The sequence below is a fragment of the Phocoena sinus genome, chromosome 10 (assembly GCF_008692025.1).
Source record: "Phocoena sinus isolate mPhoSin1 chromosome 10, mPhoSin1.pri, whole genome shotgun sequence".
NCBI lineage: Eukaryota > Metazoa > Chordata > Mammalia > Artiodactyla > Phocoenidae > Phocoena > Phocoena sinus.
The window spans coordinates 42,560,202-42,587,801 of record NC_045772.1 but is presented as its reverse complement, the minus strand read 5'-3'; the positions used below and the strand labels follow the sequence as shown (position 1 = coordinate 42,587,801).

The 27,600-nt window shown below is 43.1% G+C and overlaps 1 protein-coding gene across 4 annotated transcripts in view; it reads right to left on the bottom strand.

Moving 5' to 3' along the window:
* The window catches only part of BBS10 (Bardet-Biedl syndrome 10), a 69,596-nt gene that overhangs the window by 13,270 nt on the left and 28,726 nt on the right, over positions 1-27,600 (bottom strand). For 3 of the 4 annotated variants that reach the window (XR_004351936.1, XM_032647056.1, XM_032647057.1), the window contains one exon: positions 17,293-17,439. The exons of the other annotated variant lie outside the window; for it this stretch is intronic. The gene's annotated coding sequence lies outside the window, so the exon portion shown is untranslated. Of the gene's footprint in view, positions 1-17,292; positions 17,440-27,600 lie in introns of those variants that run through there. 4 annotated transcript variants of the gene reach the window in all.

Genomic DNA, 27,600 nt, shown 5'->3' with positions numbered 1-27,600 from the left:
CTTAAACTTACACAGTGTTGTGTGTCAACTATATTTCAACAGAAAGGAAGGAAGGAAAGAAGGGAGGAAGGAAGGAATTAACTGCACCCAAGGCAGTTTCCTAGAGTGGCCACCTGCAAGGCCATCAGTCCTGGACCTGCTAGGCTGTTGAAGCCCATTCATGAACAGGTAGAACACCTTCAAAGGAACAGTGTCAGACATGGGAGCAGGACTGGATCGTGTGTCGGCATACTCACTCATGTCTCTTGCACGCCACATTTCCATCCTTGATATCTATACCATATAAAAATTGGGTCAGCCCTTCAACTTAAAATTCAGGGTCAGAGACTTGCCAGTCTTGACTGTTTTTATTCTGTATCCCTTTGGGGTGGATAAACTGGGGTGGATAAAGCTTTGTATTGATATTTGGACCATTAAAAAATATTTATCTCAGATCCTCTTTGGAATATTTATTATTTTAAGAGTCAGGATCAAATTATTAATAAGATTGATGCCCTCAAAGTGAACACAATTTTTTGCCATCCCTAAATAAAAGGACAGGCTCTAGAACGAGGAAAGTGAATAGTCAGGTTAGGTATGTTCTGTTCAAAGTCCCCAGGAATTCCGTGTCCAGTTAAAGAAGAATTTTAAATTATTATTTTTCTTATATTTCTCTTTTTTCCAAATAGGACTTAGTAAACATATTTAAAAGCTGGTAAACAGAATAGTGAATTCACTCCAAGCCATGTCATGTGAAAAGGGAACAGAAATTTGCCGACTTTGTCTTAGGTGGGATATCCTATAAATCTTTCTTAGAGAAACAAATGCATCAGCACATGCAAATATATACACCAGAATATTTTTTGAAGCATTACTTTTTCTTCTGTTAAATTTTTTTATTACATCTATACATATCCATAATCAGTATATAGTTCTGCATATTTTTTCCACTCAAGATTGTTTTTAAGATCTAAACATGTTGTTACATATACATCTAGTCCACTTATTTTAACTATGATATAACTACATCAGTTTATTTATTGATTTCCATATTCCAGAGCATTATCTTTAATAATAAAAAAACTAGAAATAAAATGTACATCTGCAAACAAAAATTGTCGAATAAATAATGATATACCTATATCATAGAATATACGCAGACATTATGAAGAATGAGAGAAAGGCATTAATTTGGAAAGATGTCCATGATAAATTACCAAGCATAAAGAATAATCTTGTTTTTGTTTAAAAAACATAAAACTCTATATGTATACTATATATGCATATGTGAGTTTATATAAACATGGAAAAACATATCCTATAAACCCAATGAAAAGATATCTAATAAACAAAATGTTAACACTGACTGATTTACACAGTAGTGGAACCAGATGGGTGGGGGAGGAAGAGACTATACATTTTTATGTATATGTAAAAAGAACAGGATACAAAATTGTTTTTCCCGAATCATCTCGAATGTGTTTTTAGAAAAGTGGGGGAACGTTTGCCACAATGTTAAAAACTGAGAGAATAAGTTCACTGAAAATACGGATCCCTTCACCTAGATCCAATTCTGCCCACACTTTGGAGGCCTCTTTATTCCTCCAGGCTCACTCCTCACCATGAGGAGTGTTCTAGGTCAAAAGGGACTATGGTGGCCAGTTATTTGGTCAAATACTAGTCTAGATGTTGTTGTGAAGGTATTAGTTAGATGTGATTAACATCTACAACTAGTTGACTTTAAGAAGATTACCCTCAGTAATGTCGGTGGGCCTCATTCATGCAGTTGAAGGCCTCAGTGCAAAATCTGAGATTTGGAATTGCCAGACCCCATAATCATGTGAGCCAAATCCTTAAAAGAAATCTTTTTTACATATGTTTAAAAATATACAAAAAATAATACCGTATTGTTTCTGTTTCTCTGGAGAACCCTGACTAATACAGCAGCCTTCTGAATATTCACGTTGATGTCATGCTCAATTTTTATAGTATATTAAAGTAGCTTGCTTCATGACCAACAAACTAGAAGTATATGTTCACTTCTGCATTGTCAAATCCATTTGATAAACACAGTCATGATCTACATTATCTGCCCTTTGCAGTTAGTCCTTGATCATCACTGCATAGGAAATCTTCCACAACTTGCCATTCAGTTTTCAGTCATACATTGTTCTGATTCCAATATTCTATTTTTCATTAAGACAGACACCATGTTTTCTTCTCTAATAACTTTTCTTACTACATTATTGATTACAACGGGTACTTCCTTTTCTTCTTTTCCCTGTTACTTACAGGGACAGCTTCTACTCTTTTCAAAGAGTGAAATTAAACCCAAATTTCAAAATAACAAAAATGCACACAGCAGATATGATCGTGATGAGTGGGAGCTCTGAGACACATATAATGATCAGAACTGTCTTCGCCACCAAATGAGTTTTGTCTCTGACCTTATAAAAAAGTGTTCTCTTTTTCAGAGCTCTTTGGATTTTGTAATTGCAGAGGAAGGACGGTGGACCTGTACCTGCCTCCTGCTGAAATGTCACACATTTTTTTTTTTTTTTTAATGTCACACATTTTGAAACGTTCTTGTCCTTGTTTGACTAAGCAACAAGGCAGAATATTCTCTGGAAAGAGAACTCTCCCTGCCACCCCATTTTGTTACATATGGGACAGTAATAAGGCGACGGTGATCTCACCCTCCCAGCTTGACTTCCTCGGCTGAGCTTCCAGAGCAGTGGAAGTCAGAGCCTTCAGATCCATTGGGCAGAGCTGACTGACGACTTGGCTTTGGCTCTCACGGTTCTTTGCTGGCCCAGCATTCTAAATCCTGGTCAAGCTGGCACCCCAAAGGAATCCCTTTTTCTGCTAATATCAAATCCTACAAAAGCTTCCCTCACTTGCTGCGGGCTTCTATTCCCCGGATGCTGGTCCCCAGGGAATATGCTTTCTTGGTTCATCAAATCTATGCCACTTGTTGGGAACACAGGAAGATGGAGGAATTGATGGCCAAGGAAATCTGCATACCTGAATTCTGCTCTAGAGTGAAATATATGCACAGAAAATGATGCTGGTCAATGAAGCCCAAGCCCAAGTGCACAGCCTTGTGACCCAGCATAGACCACATATAACTTGGTTGAATGTATTTTTGCCCAGACTAGTCTGAGTCCTTAGGCCTTTTGTCTTAGCCTCTGGCCCTATCAAGGAAAAGATATCCAGAGCCAACAGCATGGACAGACTCTTTACTATTAGTGAAATAAGGGGATGTGGGGGAAGTGAGAGGCGCTGTGAATATCTCCTGGTCAACAGCATCCTTGATTTTTATTCTTTGACCTGTTATCCCATAGACATAACTTCTAGAACCATCATATCCAGCCTTATGGGATGAAAAGTATCCAAAGAATCAGTGTCAGCAGAACATTTTCCCCAGAACAGACCAATTTAAACCCTGTCAAAAAGACTATACTTTCTAGAAACCTGCCTCAGTCACTCTTCTTGCCCTTGATCCTGTTCTTGAGGGAAGAGCAAAGGTAGCAGTGATGGTGGAACTCTGAGATTCTCAGGGCCAGCATGGTGGATGTTTTACGAAGTGATGGTTGAATGAATGAAAATGGAACAAGATTTCTCATAATCACAGTCAGCCTCGACCTCAGAATTAGCATAGAGGTTGCTGCTCAAGCCATTTGCTTACTTACCACCCTGGAGGAAAAAAATAATCTTGGGCTAATGGCTGACTGAGGCAGTAAGAGATGTAAACGCAGTAGATATTGCATTTGGAAGCAAGGAATCCAAATAAATCCCAACTTCCTCTCCACTTGTGTTTCTCTCTTCACTTTGGGAAGTGAATCAAAGATGCTAATGACATCGGCACTGCCAAACATATGTCAGATCTTAACACATACTCTGTAATAGAGGTCACCCTATTTTTTTTTTTTTTTTTTTCGGTACGTGGGCCTCTCACTGTTGTAGCCTCTCCCGTTGCGGAGCACAGGCTCCGGACGCGCAGGCTCAGCGGCCATGGCTCACGGGCCCAGCCGCTCCACGGCATGTGGGATCTTCCTGGACCTGGGCACGAACCCGTGTCCCCTGCATCAGCAGGCGGACTCCCAACCACTGCGCCACCAGGGAAGCCCGAGGTCACCCTTAAATAGGGAAGAACAACCCTACAAAATATTTATTCTCATCTCCGTTTCTGAATTAAAATCTTGACCTGATGTACTTGGCTGCTTGTGTTGTTTTCAGAAGAGTCTAGACTGGAAATCTACTTATATTGCATATTAGAACACTAGCAAAACCTATCTTCCTTCATAGGCTATATCCTTATGGCCTAGATTCATCTTCATATCCATTACTTGACCCATCTTAATGAAAGGCTCTGAATGAGTCTGGGAGAAAGTTCATTCTGATATGTAGTCTCATAGGTGTTCAGACTCAGACCTATTCTCAAGTCTCATTGGAAACTCACTGGTAACATGCAAAGTCATTTGTTGATTGAAATACTATCATTGATTAGCCACTGTGATTAATAATTAGTACTATCACCAATTAGTGACATACTACCACTGATACTCTTTTGTCAAGTATCTCATGATAATAGTCTGAAACACCACCCTCTATACAGTTAATACAAAATCCATTTTTGGTATTTATGCAAGTGAAGGCTTAACACCTTCCACAAATTACAAGTTCAAAAAAGAAATGCTTTAATTTCAGCTCTTTATCTAGATGCAAAAAAAATTGCCAGAATTTGCTTAAGCTTAATTCAATATTGTTAAACCCGTTTTACAGATGAGGAAGGTGTACAGATGAGACACAAAGAGGTACCATAAAACGCTCAAGGTCACATAAACAGTAAAGCTAGCATTTGAACTTAGAGAATTTGCTGACAGAAACTATGTTCTCAACTATTATATAAAACTACCTCTCACTAATACCCTCCCTTACCAAGGCCCTAAGGCCTTCCATGATCTGGCCTAATACACCTCTCTGGTCTCATTTACGCCCATGCTCACTCTACTCCAGTCACACTGGCCTCCTTGCTGTTCCTTGAATATTTCTAATACACTCCCACCTCAGGGCCTTTGAAACTACTGCTTTCCTCCACTTGCAATCCTCTGTCCCCAAGTAGCCTTGTGGCTCTCCTCCTCACTTCATTTGGTGTCTATTCAAATGTTACCTCAACAAGGCAGCCTTCCCTGGACTCCCTTTTCATAAATGAATCCCCTTTGCCCCCTGCCTCTTCACTCTCTATTATTTTAATCTGCATTATGTACCTTCAGAGCACTTACTAAATATTACATAGTTACCTGTTTATTTATTGTCTATCTTCCCCAGTCAGAATGTAAGCTCACAGGGCAGAGAATTTGATTATTGTGTTCACTGCTGTGTTACTGGCTCCTAGAATGGGCCTGGCACATACTAAACACTCAATAAATATCTGCTGAGTGAAAGAATAAAGGAAGGAAAGACAGAACGGAGGAAACCTAAGCAATTCATTAAGATTATGATGCTGGTTGTGTAATCAGTTAAGTATTTCTAACCTCAGTCATACCACCATATGATGTTCATGATATTCTCACATGTAACTGAAAAGATTTCTTCGTGTCATTTCCCAAAGCAAATGAGGATCCTAGCTCTAACTTTCAAAGTGCCTGGGAATGGGGATAATACAAATTAGTTCCTTGATTATCATTGTATTCACAAACTCTAGTATTTATTAAGCACTTAATAGGGTCCAGACACTGAATTAAGCACTCTACATGGCTTATTTCATTTTATTGTCACAACAGTGCTTTTGATTTTTAGTATTGAAGTTTGTGCAGTGTTTACATGTGTAAGCCCTGGGGTCAGCCTACCCAGATATAAATCATGGATCCACCACTGACTTGCTGTTTGGCTTTTTTATCATCAGTAAGAGGACATAATACAATATTAACTGTACATAACTGTTAGGGTTGCCTTGAGGCTTACGTGAGATCACGCAGGTGAAGCACTTGGCATAGATTCTGGCACGTAGCAAACATTCCAACATCTTAGCTATTACTATCCCCATCTTCCAGATCAGGAAACCAAGGCTGAAAGCAGTTAAGTAATTTGCCCAAGGTCACAAACAGCTAAGAAGTTGCACTGGGATTTAAACCTGGCTCTGTTTAACAGCAAAGATTTTTTTTTTTTGACAAACCATCTTTTCTGCCTCTCTTAGTCTAGCTCTGTGTTCGAAGGGCCCCAGTGAAGTAAGTCAAGTGTAGAAAACTTTATGAACTAACTTGACTAACATTCTCTTTTAACGTATTAGAGGTAAATGTTTGAGAACTTACACAGGGCATTATTATGTGTTTGTAAGTATTGACAGAACTAGGCTGAGTGATGGTGACCTTGAGAGCTGTCTAGAAAACGTTGATCACGATTGATTGACTAGTTAACATGAAAAGGAAAATAATGCTTCTAGAAGAAAATTTAGGAGACTACTCTTACGATTTGGGACTAGGCAAAGATTTCTTGAGACACACTAACTGTAAACAAAATGATGAATTGGACTATATAAAATTACGAATTTCTTTTCACCAAAAGACACCATGGAGAGAATGAAAAGAGAAGCCACAGAGTGGGAGAAGATATTTGCAATACTCACAACTGACAAAGGATTGTTATCCAGAATATGTAACCCTACAAACCATTATGAAAAAGCCAGGTGACTCAATAGAAAAGTGAGGAATAGACATAGAGAGGTAACCCACAAAGTGTCATCACAATGGCCAATAAACCGATGTTTATTTGTTTTTACATCTACCAAGCATGTGGCATTCTCAACTAACAACCAAGGATCTGAAAATCCAGAAAAGACAAGTGTGGTGTGGATGCTGACAGAGAACAGAGTGTAAATAAGACGGGATTCGTGTCTACAGGGATTACTTCATTAAAATACACAACATAATAAAGTGCAAGGCATCCTGCGTAAAGCTAAGAGTTAAAGCTCAGGGTGGTAGCACAGCTTAATTCTGAATAAAAGGAACAAGGAGGCTTCAGAGGAGGTGACACTGAACTGTGCCCTGATGGATGCTCAGATGTGTGGGCTGATAAAGTGTCCTTCCCCACTTGAAGGCACCTTGCAGGTGGCACTGTTGACAGTAGAGGGAGAAGGAGGACAACTGGAGCAAGTCTGAGCAATTCTCCCATAGTGGTGCCATTTCAAGGATTGGTAAGACGTGGGACTAAAACAACAGAGCTCACTTTGCAAGCACTCAAAGAGAAAAGTGTTCAAAAGGCAGTTTCTCTTTCATTAGCTTACTCCATCCACCAGTGGAAGAGACCCTGCCCCTGTTCTGGTTCCTACTCTCTGCAACCCTCTGCCCAATTTCTAGCCAGGCTTCAGCTTGCAGGCCCCTGAAATAGAGATTCCTCTCGGTTATTCCACATTTTCTTCAGCGGTCAGGTTTGATCTGATATCCCTACAACCCGTTTGGGTTTCACGTCTACATCTTTGGTGAAGTCACTTTTGTAGGTCGTCAGCCTTTAGCCTCTGGAAGCTTCAGGAGAGGTAGAATGCGCACCACTTCAGCTAACTTACCCTGGGTGTGGGACACAAAGTCCTGCTCCTTTAAAAGGTTTCCAGTGTTAGGCTTCCAGAAATAATGAAAATACTGTCAACTGGTCGGCACGAATTTCAAAGCAGCCCTTTTATCTGTGGTGCAAAGGCACTGAGGTTGGCCTCCTTTGCTGTCAGTCATTCCAGTTTAAGGCACAATAGCTTTACTGTTCTTCTCCAGAAAACAGTGAAACCCTCCTGGAGCCATTTGATAAAGGGATTTTGGAAGAAAAAATTGGATGACTTTCCAGTGAAAATAAATCATTTCCAAGTGGGCCTTGAATGAAATTGCAGGGACACCGTCCTTCACATAGAACCAAGCACAAGTATGGATACTCACTGTCATGTTTCACTCCAATTCATTTGGTTGTAAGGATTTGGGTAGATTATTTTACTCTTTTGGTATTTCTTTTTGGGGGGAGTTTTTATAAATTGTCTATAAACAACAACAACTCCCTTACCTAAAATTTCCTTATAGTCTTATGTAGGGCAGTTGGAAGCAGGGGAGAACTATAAGACTTAACAAAGATTTGAACTGAACTCCTGAGGAAAAAGGAAAACTGAAAAAGTTAAAGTGGCTTTAAGTTCAACAAACTTCCAAAGCCAATTAGAAAACACTACGTGGGAAATATTAGTGGATGGCTACAATACTAACAGTAGAGTGAGCAGCAATTCAGACTTAAACCACCAGGCTGTGTGCACAGTCTTTAGATGTGCGGTTTTCAAACTGTGTTCCATGGAGGCCTATCGTTTTCCTAGTGTTCCATAGAGACAGAGGTGTCTCGGGGTAGGGGTACTGAACTCAGCCATCAGCCCTGAGTTCAGTACCCCTGATTCTGAGCCCTTATGACCCACTTCAACCACCATGGTGTGGGCTTGTATCTGTTTACATACTGGTGTTCCCTGTAAGAGCTGTTTGGAAAATATATATATATATAAATATACATAAATATAAATATATATATATATATGTGTGTGTGTGTGTGTGTGTTCAAGAGAAGGGGAGTGGGGAGAAGAGTTTGGAAATCATTATTATGGATCATTTCCCTTAGCTTCTTCTAAGAGTCTCTCAAATGAATCCCTAGCAATTCAGTCCAGTGCCCCTTCAACTGTGAGCACCACCCTTAGACATGGGCAAGCAGGGCACGTTGCCACAAAGTGGGCCTCAGGTTTTAGAGGGCCTTCCTCAAAAATTTCTAAATCCCAGGGCTTCCCTGGTGGCACAGTGGTTGAGAGTCCGCCTGCCAATGGAGGGGGCACGGGTTCGAGCCCTGGTCTGGGAGGATCCCACATGCCATGGAGCAACTAAGCCCGTGTGCCACAACTACTGAGCCTGTGCTCTAGAGCCCGCGAGCCACAACTACTGAAGCCCGCGCGCCTAGAGCCTGTGCTCCGCAACAAGAAAGGCCGCCGCAATGAGAGGCCCGCGCGCTGCAGCAAAGAGTGGCCCCCTGCTCCCTGCAGCTGGAGAGAGCCTACGCGCAGCAAAGAAGACCCAACACAGCAAAAAATAAATAAAATAATTTTTTTTTTTTTTTTTTTTTTGCGGTACGCGGGCCTCTCACTGTTGCGGCCTCTCCCGTGGCGGAGCACAGGCTCCGGACGCGCAGGCTCAGCGGCCATGGCTCACAGGCCCAGCCACTCTGTGGCATGTGGGATCTTCCCGGACGGGGGCACGAATCCGTGTCCCCTGCATCGGCAGGCGGACTCTCAACCACTGCGCCACCAGGGAAGTCCTAAAATAAATAAATTTAAAAAACACATTTCTAAGTCCCCTTCAGTGCCTGGGACTGGCTGGGTCCAGCAGTGCCATCCAGGCAAGCTACTTCCTAGCCCGCATGGTTCCTGGTCCCTGTTTCTCCTCTTCAGAGTGCTCTCTGAAACTCTACCTGGTATGGGTGGTCAACCAGTTGTCCTAAGGAACTCTGGAGCTTGCCCCTATGGGGTTTTTCTGGGATCACATGACCAAGCCCCAGTTCCAGGAGTGCAGACTGACAAGCAGATTGTTCCTACTGGCCAATGCACGATTTATTTCACAAGATAGTTTAAGATTGGGTTGTCAGAGTAGTGCTGACATTCTGATTTGGGGTTACTGACACTCACAAAAGACATAAGAAAAAATCAGGGCTTTGGACAACTGATAGTCCACTGCCCATCATTGGACTTGAGCTGCATCTGCGGGCCTGTGCATTGGCTCTTGAGTGTCCATGCTCCAACTACAGTGACATCTCTGGTCTCAAGCACCCAAGGGTATTGACAGTGGTAGCAGGAATCCTTTACCTCTAACCTTTGCTGCTGGCACCCAGGGCAGTCATCCCACTTTTTTGCAGGCGACATACCACATACCAGGGAGTCCTCAGGAGCGACCACACCTGTCTCCTCCGAGGCCTTTGAGATCATTGCTGTGCAGCAGCAGCAGGCCTTCTGATCAATGCCCTTTCTTTCCTCTGATTGATATGGTGACATCGTGTTCTCCCAGATAGGTCTTAAGGCCTGCCAGATGAGGGATGGACATTCCTTGAGTAAATGGATCTGTGCTCTTCCCATCAGATCCACAGGCTCCTCGTCTCCCATCCTCACTGAAGGTGATGGTGTGGAAGTTCAGAGTGTGTTCAATGTTAAAAGAGGACATTCTAGGAATGCAGTGATTATGGCCTAAAGAGTTTAAAAGAAGTCGTGGTTGGAATATGAGCTATTTTACATTTAAGGTATAAAATCCTGAACAATAAATTTAACATGAACAGAAAATGAATTATTGTTCACATTTTCCTGCATCCCCTGGAAAAGACTTGCGTCTGTGATCATGATCAATGATAATGATCTCTGAGAGAATAACAACCTCCGAGAGGATCACTGGAAACCTGTATGACAGGCAGCATGATGGATGTTGCCACATCAGGAGTAATGATACAACCGGTGCGAAATAACTGATTTTAGGGACCTGCAGGAGCAAAAAGATCTATATCGTTTCTACAGAAATAGCTTGTGAAAGCCACGACATTTGAGTAATAACTGTGTTGCTACCTTTTTCTTGCAGTGGAAGATATAAATTAGCTGGGAACAGCATATTTAACGAGAAAGAGCATGAAGAGATATTTCCTGGACCTCAACAGGAACGGATGGGGCCTGGATATTACAAAGAATCTTTCATTCACTGATCGGATAGAAGACAACTATGAGTATCTCCACTCCACCCATTTTCTAAATCGTCAGTTAATCACCTTTCATGGACCCACGAACTTTGCATCTTCCAAACTGCCAAAGAGTGCTCTTTCTAAAACGCAAATCTAATCAAGTTTTTCCTGCTTACAACCCTTCAATATCTAGGGAACCAAACTGAAATTTTTTGGCTTGGCACATAATTTCCTTCATAATTTGTCTCTTAGCCTCATCTTCTGTAATACCCCAATAGATACTCTATGTTCTAATCACACAATTGGCAATTTTCACAATCCTCAGTGCTCTTAAATGTTCTATCCTTTCTTGGGATTCCCTTACCATTAACTGTCTTCCTAAATGATTCCTACATGTCTGGCAAGACCCACTCAGGCTCTCACCACCACCTCCCTGATGTCTCCTTTCCCGCCACCTCTCCCAGGCTGAAGGAAAGCAAGGGGCCAGTGTAGCTAGAGAGAAGTGGGGGAGGGAGGGAGAGAGGACGAGTTGAGGTCAGAGGGTGTGGGGTACAGTTCCCAGAGCTCCTCAGAGGATTTTATTCAGAGACAGATGTGAAGCCATCAGATGCCTGCCCCCCAGTGAATCGCACCTCCCAATATTCACATCCTTAAGAAGTCCCTTCCCATTCTAAACGTAGGCTGGCTGTACGATTCAGTTTAACACAACAAGGCCGAAGTGACAGTGTGCCAGTTCTGAGCTTAAGTCACCAGAAAGCATGGAAGCTTTTGCTTTTGTGCTTTGGAAATCCCTAGGCACCGTGTGACATTCAGCTACCTGCTGGAGAGACCATGTGAGCAGGCCATATGAAAAATGGAGAGACCGGAGACTGTATGGTGAGAGGAAGAGACCCAGCCATCAGTAGCCCAGCTGAGTCCATCTTCCAGCTGTCCCTGCCAAGGAACCAGACATGTGAATGAAGCATCTTGGATATTCTAGCCCCATCCACAGACGTGTGAAGGTCCCATGAGACATTCACTTGAGCCCCAGTCAATCTATACAAGCATGAAAAAACAACAAAAAGGTTATACCAAGCCACTAAATTAACTGATAACTGAACCGGGACTCAACAGGTGAGAACGGGTCTTGGCATCAAGTATCGATGACAAGATGTTGGGTGCGGGATGTGCGGCAAGTGTCACTAGCAAGCCCCACATCTGGCATCATGAAGTAGGACTCTTGGACCCAATGGGCACGCAAGGTGCAATCCTAGGCATCCAGCAAGACTGTACCCACACTTGTTGTTGGCCTAGCCATACTTTCCCACTCCCTGTCGTGCTCACCCCATCAATCCCACACTTGACCGAGAGAGGTGAGGCATCAAACAAGTTCAGTGTGACATCTACCCAAAGCTGTGTCAGGCGGTAAGGCAAGGCGACCATCCAGCTGGCAAGAAGCTGAGGACAGGAAGCCGATACCCGATTATATGGTATAACAGAAATGGCTAAGCTGATTACCAGTTAGTCCTTTGCTCTTCTGGTCAAGGGCACAGATTCTATCTCAGCTAATTTGGCTCTATTCCATGGCCACTGGCTAAACCTTTGATCCCAGCCAGCTGTCCAAATTGGACTCCCTCCATTAGTCTTGGAAGAAATAGGACAAGACACCATATTATTTTGTTTTGTTTTTTATAAATTTATTTATTTATTTTTGGCTGCACTGGGTCTTCGTTGCTGCGTGCAGCTTTCTCTAGTTGAGGCGAGCGGGGGCTACTCTTTGTTGCGGTGCGTGGGCTTCTCATTGTGGTGGCTTCTCTTGTAGAGCTCGGGCTCTAGGCATGTGGGCTTCAGTAGTTGTGGCACATGGGCTCAGTAGTTGTGGCTCACGGGCTCTAGAGCGCAGGCTCAGTAGTTGTGGCGCATGGGCTTAGTTGCTTCACAGCATGTGGGATCTTCCCGGACCAGGGCTCGAACCCGTGTCCCCTGCATTGGCAGGCGTATTCTTAAGCACTGCACCAGCAGGGAAGCCCAAGACACCATGTTTAACTCACAGGTTTTCTCAGGAAAATGCTGTGTTGTGAGTCCATATTACAGTAGCATCATCAGAAAAATAACTGGGTTCTACAATTCATCCACTCATCTTCCTTCCTACATCCCAGCCTAAAGCTGTTCCTCTTTGAATTCCCTGTATCTATTAATGGGATCACCAGTCTTCACCCAGGCCCACAGGTTTAATCTTTGACATTATTTTGAAGTCTCTCTTCTTTCCACCTACTACACCCAATCTACATCTTGGTATCACTTCTGCACAACGCTTAGCTCACTCTTTTTATTCCCATAGTCCTAGTTTAGGTCTACGTAACTTAAGTGAAGGGTTCCAGGAACTTCTTAACTGGTATTGCAACTTCTACTTCCCTCCAATCCGTCTTTTATATGTTTGCAAGAATAATCTTCCTAAAGTCTGTTCTGAGCATGTCATTTTTCAGCTCACAATCCATCAATGATTCTCTAATTCCTGCAACAGGGCTGCAAACTCAAACACCTTCAGGTGATTTAAATGTAAGATGTGACTGAATGTTCAGGATGACAGGGAGCCGTGGAGGCTTGCTGCCAGGTGCAGAGAATGGATCCTGCTAAAGACATTTACATTCCATATTTTTAGAACTACTGCTCTGACCAAATGAACCACAAAATAAAGGGCAGACTCTTTAGTCTGATATTTGAAGCTTTCCATGACTAGATTCCAACCTACTCTTCCAGCCCCAGAGCATTACCGTCAGTGTGTAGTTCAGAGATGGTACATATATGGCACATGGCCATTATTCTTCCGATCCTGGTCCATGGTAGATATTGCCACTGATCATGGTCCTCTTTCCTGCTGGGCTCAGATTCAGGCTCAGGATCCTCCTTAACACAACACTCCAGAGAGCAACTATGAGCCAGGAGGGCTTAGTGTGCCAGTTAAAACCTATATGCCATTGTGTGCAACTCATGTCTGATCAATTCCAGCTCTGGATGAATCCCCTTGTTCACTGTACCGTACTTATTATGCAGACTAGACAATTTGAGAATTTTGAAATAAACAGCTTGTTTAGCTGTTTTTCACTGGCCCACACTCTGGGTTACCTCAGAGGCTGATATGCTCTAGGCTCAATCCCATTTTAGGTGAGCTGCCCACTGGTTACTACAGGTCATGGCAGGAGACCGGTTCTGATCCTGGTAGTTTGCTCTAGACAGAGGTTTAGATGAGGACCCCATCTTAGCAAAAGCAGATTTCTTAGAAAGTCTTCCATCCCCATGCCCCACGTCTAGCCTTGCAGTGGCAGTTGATCTCAGAGACCCCATCACTGCTGATACTGCTGTTTCAGCTGGACTTACAGCAAAGCTGGTCCACAGGATTTTGTCTGTTCATAGGTCATTTGTTAATGTTGTGTCTATAGATTCAGTCTCCCTAGAAGCATCATAATCTAGGTTGCCCATTGGATTTAGATCAGTGGTATGTGTGGCTTCTGGGAGATGTTTATGGGACAGTGTCCATACAGAGTCCAAGATTTCCCCAATGAAAAGTTTATTTTATTCCATAACCCTTGCTTCTATGACTTGGGGTCTGCTTCCCCTTTTCCTATTTAATGGGGCCTGCCCATTCCAAAGAGCCCAATTTTCCTCTTTGTTTGACAAGATGTTTATACTTTCTTCTAAAGCAACTGACTTTATTCTTTGTCCTAAAGGAGAAAGTAAGACAGATGCTAGTAATATCACACAGACTAACTCAAAAACCCAAGGGAGGAAAAGTAGGAGAACAATTTATTTTACAACATACTTAATGGAGCTAGTCTGTCTTCATTTATGATCCTCTTGAGAGGCCTTCAGCCTGGTACCTGCTGTAGTGGACATCACACATATCGTGCTCTAACAACAGGCTTGGAAATAGCAAAATTGGACATGAAAAAGGAGTCCTGCCTCACATGTCACCCTAAATGTTACTCTGCTTGCCCATATGGGCTAATATGCCTCCTGAAAAGCCTTAAAATTATTAGGTCCCTGGGGCAACTACAGCTCACAATGCGGCAGGTTTGAGGGTGAATGTGTAGGGTGGTCAAATTGCAACGGGGAGCCAGGACCCCCATTCTCCCCATGGCCTTAACCCACTGAGTGTCTTATGCTCTTCAAAGTTCCTGTTTTATTCTTTTCTTTTGTTTGTTTTTTACTTAGGAATAAACTCTGATATGGATTGAATGTTTGCATCACCCCCGCCCCCTCCCCTGTCCATATGTTGACGCCCTGATCCTCAATGCAGTAGTAATTGGAGGTGGGGCCTTTGGGAGGTATTAGGTCATGTGGGTGGAGCTCTCAGGAATGGGATTAGTGCCCTTACAAGAAGAGACACGAGAGAGATGACCCCTCTTTCTGCCATGTGAGGACACAGTACGAAGACAACCACCTGCAAGGCAGGAGGAGTTGCCCTCATGAGACACTGAATCTGCTGGCACCTTCACCTTGGACTTCCCAGCCTTTAGAACTGTGAGAAATAAATGCCTGTTGCTTATAAGCCACTCAAACTACGGCAACTTTTTTTTTTTTTTTTTTTTTGCAGTATGCAGGCCTCTTACTGCTGTGGCCTCTCCCACTGCGGAGCACAGGCTCCAGACATGCAGGCTCAGCAGCCATGGCTCACGGGCACAGCCACTCTGCGGCATGTGGGATCTTCCCGGACCGGGGCACAAACCCGTGTCCCCTGCATCGGCAGGCGGATTCTCAACCACTGTGCCACCAGGGAAGCCCTACGGCAACTTTTATAGCAGCCTGAGCTGACTAAGACAAACTCCCACAAGAATTAGTTATATCTGAAGAGAAGGAAAAGAGGTAAAATCCATGCTAAGGACCACCTGCCAAAGTAACTCTCCCTGGGAGAGTGATTATTTCCATCTATCCCACCTGTACAAAAGGTGGAAGGAGGCAATCCGTGGTAAGGATTCAAACCCCACAATGCCTCCTGGAACAGGGATTTGTCAAAGTTGGGGTTTTATCGTTAATAAAGACAAAGGTGCTGTAACGGTGGGGTGGGGGTTTCTGGAGAAGGCAGAACTTGATGACCCCTAGGAAAATGAACCCTCATAACCACTCATGTTTCACCAAAAGCTTGTCCACCACGGAGAATTCGCCTCAACTGTGACGAAAGGGTCGGTCCAGGCCTGGGTAGCTAGGCCTCCCATCTGATCCCTGCCCTAGCTCAGGGGACATACACTGTCCCCTGGGCCTGGGGCCAGGTGGAGAGTGTCCTTCAGCCTTGAGGTCTCCAGTGCACATGGAGTTGCATTTTATGAAAACTCATGGAGGATTTAAAAATAATTTTTTTTTATTAACCATTTTACCAGTTTAATAGAGACAGTCACTTTTTTGTGGAGAGGAAAATATAATTTTACCAGCAACCCCACTACTGGGCATATACCCTGAGAAAACCAGAATTCAAAAAGAGTCATGTACCAAAATGTTCATTGCAGCTCGGTTTACAATAGCCAGGAGATGGAAACAACCTAAGTGTCCATCATCAGATGAATGGATAAAGAAGATGTGGCACATATATACAACGGAATATTACTCAGCCATAAAAAGAAACGAAATTGAGCTATTTGTAATGAGGTGGATGGACCTAGAGTCTGTCATACAGAGTGAAGTAAGTCAGAAAGAGAAAGACAAATACCGTATGCTAACACATATATATGGAATTTAAGAAAAAAAATGTCATGAAGAACCTAGGGGTAAGACAGGAATAAAGACAGACCTACTAGAGAACCGACTTGAGGATATGGGGAAGGGGAAGGGGAAGCACTGACAAAGTGAGAGAGTGGCATGGACATATATACACTACCAAACGTAAAACAGATAGCTAGTGGGAAGCAGCTGCATAGCACAGGGAGATCAGCTCCGTGCTTTGTGACCACCTAGAGGGGTGGGATAGGGAGGGTGGGAGGGAGGGAGATGCAAGAGGGAAGAGATATGGGAACATATGTATATGTATAACTGAGTCACTTTGTTATAAAGCAGAAACTAACACACCATTGTAAAGCAATTATACTCCAATAAAGATGTTAAAAAAATATATATATATATATAATTTTACCAAAAGAGGACACTTTGTCATCCTTACTCCCACCTAGCCACCCCCACAACTCTTTGATCATCAACGGGGTGACTCTACCCAGTGAGGAGTCATGCCTGAAATAGCCTCCCAGCTGAGAATCTGCGGGCTAAGGATGATGCTAGTGCTGATGAGGGGTGACGGGGACCTGTGATATGTAACAGAATGTTTTGCGAAACAACGAACTAGTAACTGTGCTGGAAAACTAACAAAATTATGTCCCTCTCCTAACCGTCCTAAGGATTTTAGGGTTTTTTTGTAGTTAAAATTTTATTAGGAAATACGAATACTCAGGAAGACTGAAAAAAATCACAAGATATGATGAAGAATTAATTAGGAAAAAGCAGACAGAGAAGGCCATGACAAATAATAGCATATACAACTTCTCTCATGGTACCAATAGTCAATCTCCTGATACTTCTAGTTTTCTCAAAGCCATATTTTATTTCTATCATTGTTCAATTTATTTCTTGGCAAATATTTAGGTGTTTTACTCATTGCCTTATATAAAGTTAACAGTACATCTCCTGTGTTCTGTCTTATCCTTTTTTTTCCTAGATGCTGCTTTAAATGGCAGGCCAGGGTGTAGGGTGTTTGATGTTTTCTGAGTTACCAGGAGTTCTGGGCTGTAAATAAATCATGAATGTACCACATCATTCATGAATTATACATTTTTGCTTGTGCTTTCTATAGAACACTATGCATCAAAATCGAATCCAAAGTACTGAAGTTTTAGGTGGTTTAGATCATTAAAAGAGCTGGTTATTCAGCCTTGCAAAAAGATTTTTTAAGAAAAAATCTATGTCTACATAAAAATTCTTACCAGCTGGAAAAAGCACAGCTGTCACTACGCTTACCAACACCACGGTGATGCATTAGATCACAGAGAACATGAAGGGGTTTAAAGACACAGAGTCCTAATGTCATGCGGTATATATTTCATTTTTTTTTTTTTTTTTTTTTTTTTTTTTGCGGTACGCGGGCCTCTCACTGCTCTGGCCTCTCCCGTTGCGGAGCACAGGCTCCGGACGTGCAGGCTCAGCGGCCATGGCTCACGGGCCCAGTTGCTCCGCGGCATGTGGGATCTTCCCAGACCGGGGCACGAACCTGTGTCCCCCGCATCAGCAGGCGGACTCCCAACCACTGCGCCACCAGGGAAGCCCTTCAATTTTTTAAATTAAAAATAGTACTTTCCATAACGTGCATCCTTTTAAGTCTTTGGGCTTGCAGCCCAATTACACGGCTAATACGATATTTTCTCCTCTTTCACAAACGGAGCACAGTCTGTCCCCAACTTACTAAGAACCCAACTTAGAAGTTCCAAAGCTTCATTCAGAGGTTGTTTGGTTGGAACAGATTAAACACATTTTCCCAGAGAAAGAAGATGAGTGGTTCTGTCCCCATGCAAGCTCACAACCTGCTAACTCACAAGATACCAGCAATATGGACCTAACGATAATCTAGAAAGTGATCAACAGATAGAAACATATTTCTATGGAAAACTGGGTTCAGTTATTCAACTTGAGATAGGAAGAACAGATTTCCTGTCATTCCTCCTTTGTTCCTGCCTTCCTTAGCTGTTACGTCATAGACCTGAGGCTGTTCCACCCAGGCCGGGGCTGGGAAGAGTGGCAAAATGGCAAAAAGAGGGTCAGTATATATGGGTGCACCCACGTGGAGGGTTGATTCTTAATTCTAGGGCTCTTTGAATTCAAAATTATGTTTCATGTGTGTTTCATGCATGTGTGCACGTACCAATGTGTGTTTTCTAGAAAGATAGTCTGTTCCTGTTGTTAGATTCTTAGAAGGATCTCAGATCCTCAGACTCAAAAAGAAAAAAGAAAAAAATTAAGAATCACTACTCTAGCAGATATAAACAAAGAATGGAATGAGATTTCTTGTCAGCATTGTTCCTCCATCCTAGGTAATCTCCCAAGACATTTAGAGTAAGTGAAAAGGCTGGTAAATAACTCCTTCCCTGAGTACCCAAGTACGCTCCATCCTCACTCCCAGCAAACCTGGGTGTCCCAGAAACCTTCCCCCAGCTCCACTCCTCCAGGTCCAATTACATAAATAATTAATTCCTGGCCCAGTAGGGGACCTCCAGGGACTGCTGTCTGTTCTCATTGGCTCATGCCTTGGCCACACCTGTGGTTAAATATTTTAATATCAACCCTGGCTCTCCCACTCACTCACCATATTGACTTGGAGATAAACTGCTTTACTTAACAGCTTCAGTTTCCTTCTTGGTGAAATGAGGGATGCAAATACCACCTAGCTTGCTGATATGATAGAGACTGTAAATTAAGAGTAAGGGCTCCATAAAGATGAGGTACCATCACCTCCTCATTATTTAGTGGTTATTATTATTATTGACATGCTCTAGAAAATACTTCACTGACTGAGAGGTGAAAACTAATGACCTCAATATACTAACTCAAAAATTCTGCGACTCTATGGCAGACATATTTCCATGCCTCTGATATCAGAAATTGATGTGCCATCAGCGATTCCCTGCAGAAGGAAACATTCTCTGTAACCTATGCTTTTCCATTGCTAATAATTTCATATGCATTTGCACCTTAGGCAGGGTCGGCCAATTAGAAGACTCATGAATACTGTCCGTGCTCCAAGAGTGCAGGTTTGGGAATACCCTGATTGTGTCCAGATGGTTTTGGCTACTCTATGGCATGATGTAGCTGATGAACTATGTCATCAGCATTGAAACAAGAAATTTTCAGCCGGGAAAAAGAGAACTCAAATCCTTCTTTCCATAGCTTTCTAATTTGCATACCCCAATCTGGGGGCTTCTATAGAAAACTGGAATGATCTTGTCCTCCAGCGCACTCTGTACGTTTGGCAATGTCCCCACTGCCGCGACTCCCATGCACTGCTGCCGGCAGCATTCCTGCATCAGCATCTACGTTTCCTGATGGAACAACTGCCTCCATTTAGGTGCCCTGTTTCTTATATAATTGCTCCAAATAAATTCTATATAATTCCATATCCAGTAAGCTCTAATTACCTTTCACAGCCTAAGTAAGGACCCTAGACAAACTCCCTCCTCCCTTGTGACAGGGTTCAACGTATTAACACCTTGACATATCATCTATTTTTTTTTATCATCTATTTTTAAGCTGAAGGAATTTGAGATATGGCATGTGCAAGAAAGATTTTTGACCTTCCCTTGAAGCAGGACATAAAACTCTACATGAGAGGTGCCCTCCCTAAACCCAGAGGAAAGGAACATCCTTATCTCTAAGACACTAAGTGGAATCTGAACGAACAGGCCTTGCTGTTTCCCCAAGTTTATTACATTTATTAGCTCATACCTTTTTTATCCTGTCACATTTTTCCACCACTCTCCTGTCTTCATGAAACCTAGCATAAAAAGCAAATGTGAGGGTGTGTGAGAAAGAGAAGAGTGAGCTTGCAACTGCGTGAGGCACCTTGCATGAGAACAATAGAAACTGACTGTGTGTGAGAGATGAAGACAGAAACAGAAAGAAAGAAGGAAGAAGGGAAGGGAAGAGACATAATTTCTATAGTATCTAGCATTAGAATAGAAGCAGCAGGCCATAACATTAGAGTGAGGCCCACACCCAGTCTTGGGGCTCTGTGTTCCTTTGCCCTGCAGGGTTTCAGCTGGTGAAGGCTGAAGTACAATGCCATCTGGGCAGTAAGCCTGGACTCAGGTCTGTGGGGACGTCCTGGAATGCTCTCACTAGGCTTCAATGCCATAAGGGCAGCTTGGTGAGCAAATGCTTCTTTCATGGGATCACAAGAGATTGGTCCATCAGAATGATGCCAACAAGCTGATTTGGGAAGGCTCCAATTTTTTATATGGACAGGCCCCCCCCCCACACACACACACACTTGGGGTAGCTTACCCATTAGTTCTGCTCTTCCATGATCATGCTATTCCCATGAAAGAAGGCAGGCAGAGCAAAGTCTATCTCACTAGTGGGCAAGGAATCACTGAAATAAAGGGATCATACTTCCCAGAAGATGTTGTAGGACTTGGAAACTGTATCTCAAGTTTGGGGCCAAAAGTATTCTTAAATTTTGCAGATGTGCAGTACATCTAGGTTAACCTTGGTCAGAGTGTAACTCATTCAGAGAGAGACATGAGAGACAAACTGCAAAACTTCCCTAAAAAATGGAAACTTAAAGACTCTGGTTAACTGAACACAACTATGATCTCAATGAATAAGAATGGCAAAGTAGAAGACAAAAGAAAATGGAAAAAAAAAGAGAAAAAGAATCAGGGACTAGTAGGGGACAAAGCACACCTGCATTTTGGGAAGACAGGTTGTCAGGAAGGAGAGGAAGTTGAAACTGGGGGCTTTGGTGGTTCTGCTTCAAGACGATGAATAGCCCTGAGTCTGACGCCTCTTCAGAGTGTCTGTGCCAACAAGGACAGTAGAGCCTACAGGGAGTCTCAAACTTGAGAGGTAGGTGGCTTATGGAAAATGTAAATTCTAGGGTCCCAAGGCTGTGGTCCTGATTTGTAGTCTTATGTGGGATCCAGGCATCTGCATTTAAACAGGCTCTCCAAGCTGATTCTGATATAGATGGTACATAGGTCATGTTCCAGGAAACACAGACAAAGTTAAGATTCTTTTTTAATGATTAAAAGAAAAACAAGTTACAAATGCAAACACAAGCACTTCCTCCAGGTCACAAGGTGAAATTCCAGGCCCTTTCAGGGCCTGTCTCTGGGTCCTACCCCAACTGTCCACCCATCCCTGTGACCTCTCCTTTTATGGGCTCCCCAAGCCTACAAGCTGCTTGGATGGTAAGGAAGGCTCTGCCTGAATCTGAAGACTATTTTCTCTCATGCAAAAGGTTTTTCTAGCACACTGTGTTACTATTTTTTTCCATGGAGGGGTAGGAAATCAGTGAATGTGATGGTCATTTTTCTAGGTTCAGAAAGGCAGAAACCAGTGGACCAGTACTTGAATATAAGAAGCAGCTTAATTTTTGCACAAGAACTGCAACTTTTAAAAAACATTAAAAGAAAAAGTTCCCCAAGCAGTTGAAATGTAATTACTTATACCATACATTTTCCATGTAGTAAATTAAAATGATCAAGAAAAGGTCTACCATAATTGATAAAGAAAGGCTATTCAAGAGGCTGCAGGACACCCAAATGGCCCCTTTTCAATCCTAAGGGGATGGGAGACAGACAACCTGCCTAATCCAACTGGTGCTCAGAATGTGTTTATAAGGATGAAGCCATTTCCTTTTTTTGTCAAGTCATTTTCTTTAATTACTATTTTGCATTTATATACCCAAAGAAATGAATGGGTCTGAAGGTTATTTAATTCAACAGGTATTTCTGTTGCCTCAGAATTGCAGCTGAAATCCAAAGCTGAGACCGATAGCTAAGGAGTACTACAAGTTCTAAAAAGAGTGACGTTGGACACAGCTATTCAGGATTTGTTAAGAGTGACCAAATGTGATCTTGTGGCCCTTAGCCTAACACCCACCTCCGGCTTGTCTAAGAGAAGGCTAGGGATTTGTTGGAGGAAAGAGGCTTTCTGTAAATAGATCTGTCAGGAGAATGGGCTCTGGGATATTCCTCTACCTCCAGTCAAGTGAAGGAAGCAGTCAGAGAACCTCTCAGAGCCAAGAGTGTGGTGTCTGCCACAAAGGGAAAGGGACAGCTCACCTAGTCCCCAGCTAGATGCTCAATGAGTTGCCCCAGTTCTCCTACCAGAGCCGAGAACCTATATGTGACTACAGGAGTTTGGATGTGTGCCTGATGCAGACAGAGGTGGCCCCTGTTGGCCTCTGATGGCAGGGCAAGGAGAGTGGCCTGATCTCCTAGGTTTCAGTGGGAGCAAGGGGGTGGGGGACAAGTGAGGAAAGACTGAATGATATTTTCTAGAGGGCCAAGTGGATACTAGGGAAAGCAGCTGAGCAGAAGAGCTGAGCGGGAACTACCCAAAGAGTGCATTACACGCAGCAGAGAACAGAGCAGAGTGGAATTATGGAAGTGGGCGTGGGGAGTGTCCTTCAAAGAGCTGACAGACGTTCCTCACAAGACAACTGAGCCAGCACTTGGGCTTTTTTCCACGAGAGAAAAGGCATTCAACAGCCAAGAGAGATACTCAAACAGCACTGGAGAAATAATATTTTGCCCCTTTTCCTATCATCCTTCTTCCCCTCCACCCTTTGCTCCAAATGTGGATGAGTCAATAGCATCCTGGGGAGGACATGAAGCAAGGACAGACCACAGTCCCCTCCCTAAATCCAGGGTTCTGAGCATAGGCTGGGCATGGGCAGGGGAAAGGGAAGAAGCTTTGAACTAGATGAAGAGAGCAGAAGTTTTTTATTTTTTTAATAAATTTATTTATTTATTTTTGGCTGTGTTGGGTCTTCATCGCTGCACACGGGCTTTCTCTAGTTGCTGCGAGAAGGGGCTACTCTTCATCGCGGTGCATGGACTTCTCATTGCAGTGGCCTCTCGTTGCAGAGCACGGGCTCTAGAGCACAGGCTCAGTAATTGTGGTGCACAGGCTTAGTTGCTCCGTGGCATGTGGGATCCTCCTGGACCAGGGCTCGAACCTGTGTCCCCTGCACTGGCAGTAGGATTCTTAACCACTGTGCCACCAGGGAAGTCCCAGAGAGCAGAAGTTTGACATTAGATTGATCTGGATTTCCTAATTACTGAAATAATAGTGTCCTAATACTTGGAAGTGACAGGTAAAGCTAAGGGGTCTGCCTGAGGTATTGTCCAAAGGCAGAGAAAGGAGAACCAATAGGATGTTTGATGGTAGTAAGAGAGGAAAAACAAGACAAAGAAAAAATGGACATTTCCTGATTGAATTTTCTTGAGTCCTGCCTATTTATTAAGCCAGATACCTTTGCAATGTGCACAGGCTATAAAGGATAGAAACATGAGTAAGACTACTGCTGTCACCAGAAAACTTGGACAAGTGCGGCTGGATTCCTTATTGAGATAAGAACTTGTGTTTGCTCTCTGTGACTTTGCAGCCTCCCCCAGGCTAAAAGGAGTGCTCCTTTGCTTCAGGGACGTTTGTGTTTCAGGGCAGAAAGCAGAAATACAGGAAGACAATCTGTCCTTCTGTCTTTTGTAAAGGTGGTATGACTTGTGAAAATATTCGGTAACCATTAAGGAGAGGCAGAACAAAAGGAGTGTCTTTGAGGGTCAAGAGAGGGGAAGAATATCCCTCAAGTGGAAAGGAAATAGAATTCAGCTGGATCCATAGGTAGCAGGAGACTGCCGCTCCTTCCAATGGCACCATAAGTGGGAGGACAGAGCTTAGAGGGGAAGAGTAGACCATGGAGAGAGGGTATGTCCCAGCCAGCAGGCTCCATTCAAGGAATAGTGAAGACTTGGATAATGAAAGCAAATGATGAGCTCAGTGGGATACCATGTGAGCTTCATAAGTTCTCATTCATACCTAGGGAAGACTGAGGTATGCTCATCTGCTAATCTGGAGGTATTGGGACTTGGAGTCAGATATAATATGATCTTTGAATTGCCATTTATTGATCATCAGTATTTGGAGTTGTAAATTCATATCCGCTACATGAGAAAAAAAAAGAAATCAACCTGTAAGTATCTAGATAAATGCCACAAGACAGGTATATGATGAGAGGCTGAGAAAAGATCCCTCAAGGAAGGGGTCACCAGCAAGTTACTTTATGGAGCAGATAAGATTTGAAATAAGCCTTGGATGATATGTAGGATTCAAATGACAGTAGAGGCAAAGGGATGAAGATGGAAACGTCAGAGGGAAATAGTGTGTAGAAGCACTTTACTGCAGTTATCCATAGAAGATGCTACATAGGGAGACCAGGGATGAGAAATGGAATTGGGTGGGGCCTGAATGGGAATCTGAGGATTTGTATTTATTTTGGCAGCAACAGGGAAACACTGACAGTTTCAGAGCTGAGCTTTAGAAAAAAATCAATGCGGCAGAGAGATATGGGGTGGATAGAAGGAGAAAGCGATCGAGATGGGATGGGAAACAGGAGGTTATTGCTGAAATCCAAGCGAGAGGTCATGACGGCCCGTGGCACAGCAGATGGTAGTAACCTTCAATTATAGGAAGGGCTGTGTAAGATATTGAGGAGGTAGATCTTAGACCTGCATGGGTGTGAGACAAAAGATTTCTAAGCGTCAAGCCCAGCTGATAGGAAAAATCATAATGCCATGGTAGAACTGGGAAATAGTAGAAGAGAGGTAATTTACAATTGACAAGTTCTGAACTGGAGTTTAACCCGAAAGCTGAATTTATAATTAGGTAGAGATGTTAGGAGTGTAGAAGGGTTTAGAGATGAAGAGTTAATGGTGCCTTCGTAGCAAAGTTGCCTATCTCCATAGCTGGGACTTCCCTCCGTGGATGTCTCAGAATGATTTGCGGGAGGGAGGGGGAGGGGTGGGCTGTGGCAATGAAGGCACAGAAATCTGAAATGCAGAGCTGGGCAAAGAATGTGCCTCAGTCCAGATACAGAACCTGAGAAGAACTGGTTTTAAAGAATTTTTTGGTTTACTTGAGACTTTCTCCCATTTTCCCCAATGATCTTTTTACCTCTGGGCCCCTTTGTCTTCCCCAGCACCTTTCAAGCTTTCTGTCCCATGGACTTTTCTCAAAAATAGGATAAATATACATATATACCTGAGAGCCAAACAGACTTCCTAAGTTTGGAGAGGCTCTGCTACTTTCTACTTGGTGGACCTGGGGAGCATTTCTTAATCCCACTTGGTCTCAATTTGCTTTACCCCCCACCCCCAATTTTTTTTAATAGAAAAATATAAATTAGTAGGTTTTTTGGTAGAGAAGAAATGAGATAATGTATAATAAAGCACCAGAGTGACTGGTAAATATTAAAGCCTCAACAAATGTTAGTTCCCTTCTCTTCTGCCCTGCACCTGTCAGTAGTAATTCCTAATAGAGATGAGGACCCCCGGTAGGGGGCACTGAATTCCACACGGAAGAATGCATGGAGACCCACACCCCTATTCAGCTCCATAAATGGCAACTCCATCCTTTTAGTTGCTCAGGTCAAACCTTGAAATCATCGTGAATCCCTCTTTCCCTCTCAGACCAACATGCATCCCTGAGTAATTTATATTTTATTGGTCTGTTTACTCTTTCAATGTCTGTCTCTCCGCTAGGAAGTAAGCCCCATGAGGGCTGGAGCTGGTCTGCACACAGTGGCCTGCACCCCAGAGGCTCTTAAGACTAGGTGAATGAATGCATGTGAATGAAGTGGGAAGGGGAGACTGGCTGCTTCAAGCAAACAAAAGAAAATCTTGCTGTAGATGCCTCCAGCTTCTTATGAGGTAGCATATTTCTTATGAGGGAAGAAAAGACTTGTATATTGCTCCCTTCCAACTTAAGGAGACTGATAGGCCAAAGAGTTTGATCTTGTTCAAGGAAAGGCTAATTCCCAGCTTCTATGGGTATTCTGTGCTACTAACGGGCAGATATCCTGAGAGAATGGCCTTTTGTTTAGCAGAGAGCCTTAATGAGGTTAAGGATTTACCAAGGGAGGCTTGCAGGGGTTCAGAGCAGTGAAGTGTTGAATAAAACTGTTTACATTAAAAGGAGCAGAGTATTAGTTTTCTAGGGCTGTCATAACAAAGTAAAAGAGACCCGGTGCCTTAAACAACAGAAATTAAATTTCTCACAGTTCTGAAGGCTAGGAGTTCAAGATCAAGATGTTAGCAGCGTTGGTTTCTTCTGAAGCCTCTCTTTGGCTTGTAGATGGCCATTTTCTCTCTCTGTCATCACATGGTCTTTCCTTTGTGTTTGTGTCCTAATCTCTTCTTCTTCTTTTTTTTTTTTTTTTTTCTTTTTGCCGTACACAGGCCTCTCACTGTTGTGGCCTCTCCCGTTGCGGAGCACAGGCTCCGGACGTGCAGGCTCAGCGGCCATGGCTCACGGGCCCAGCCGCTCTGCGGCATGTGGGATCTTCCCGGACCAGGGCACGAACCCGTGTCCCCTGCATCGACAGGCAGACTCCCAACCACTGCGCCACCAGGGAAGCCCGAGCTCCTCTTCTTATAAGGACACTAGTCATATTGGGTTAGGGCCCACTTTAATGACCTCATTTTAACCTAATTACCTCTTTAAAGACCCTATCTCCTCCTGTGACTGGCTTATTTCACTTGCATGAGATCCTCCAGTTTCATCCATATGAACCTGGATTTGGTTGTTGCATGTGGTAGAATTTCCTTCTTTTTATTTATTTACTTATTTATCTAAAAAATTTTTTTGGCTGTACCTCGCGGCTTGTGGGATCTTAGTTCCTCGACCAGGGATTGAACCCGGGCCCTCGGCAGTGAAAGCACAGAGTCCTAACCATTGGATCACCAGGGAATTCCCAGAATTTCCTTCTTTTTACAGGCTGAATAATATTCCACTGTATGTGTACACTACATTTTCTTTATCTATTCATCCATCAATAGACATTTAGATTGTTTCTATATTTCGGATATTGTGAATAATGTTGCAATAAACATGAGAGTGCAGATATCTCTTTGAGATTCAGATGCCAATTCTTTAGGATGTATACTCAGATGTGAGATTGCTGGATCATATGGTAGGTCTATTTTTAATTTTTTTGAGGAGGCTCCATACTGTTTTCCATAACAGCTGCACCATTTTACATTCCCACCAACAACATACAGGGGTTTCAACTTCTCCACATCCTCATCAACACTTGTTGTCTTCTGTGTTTCTGATGATATCCATCCTAATAGGTGTGAAGTGATATCTCATTATGATCTCAAGCTCATAGAAGCA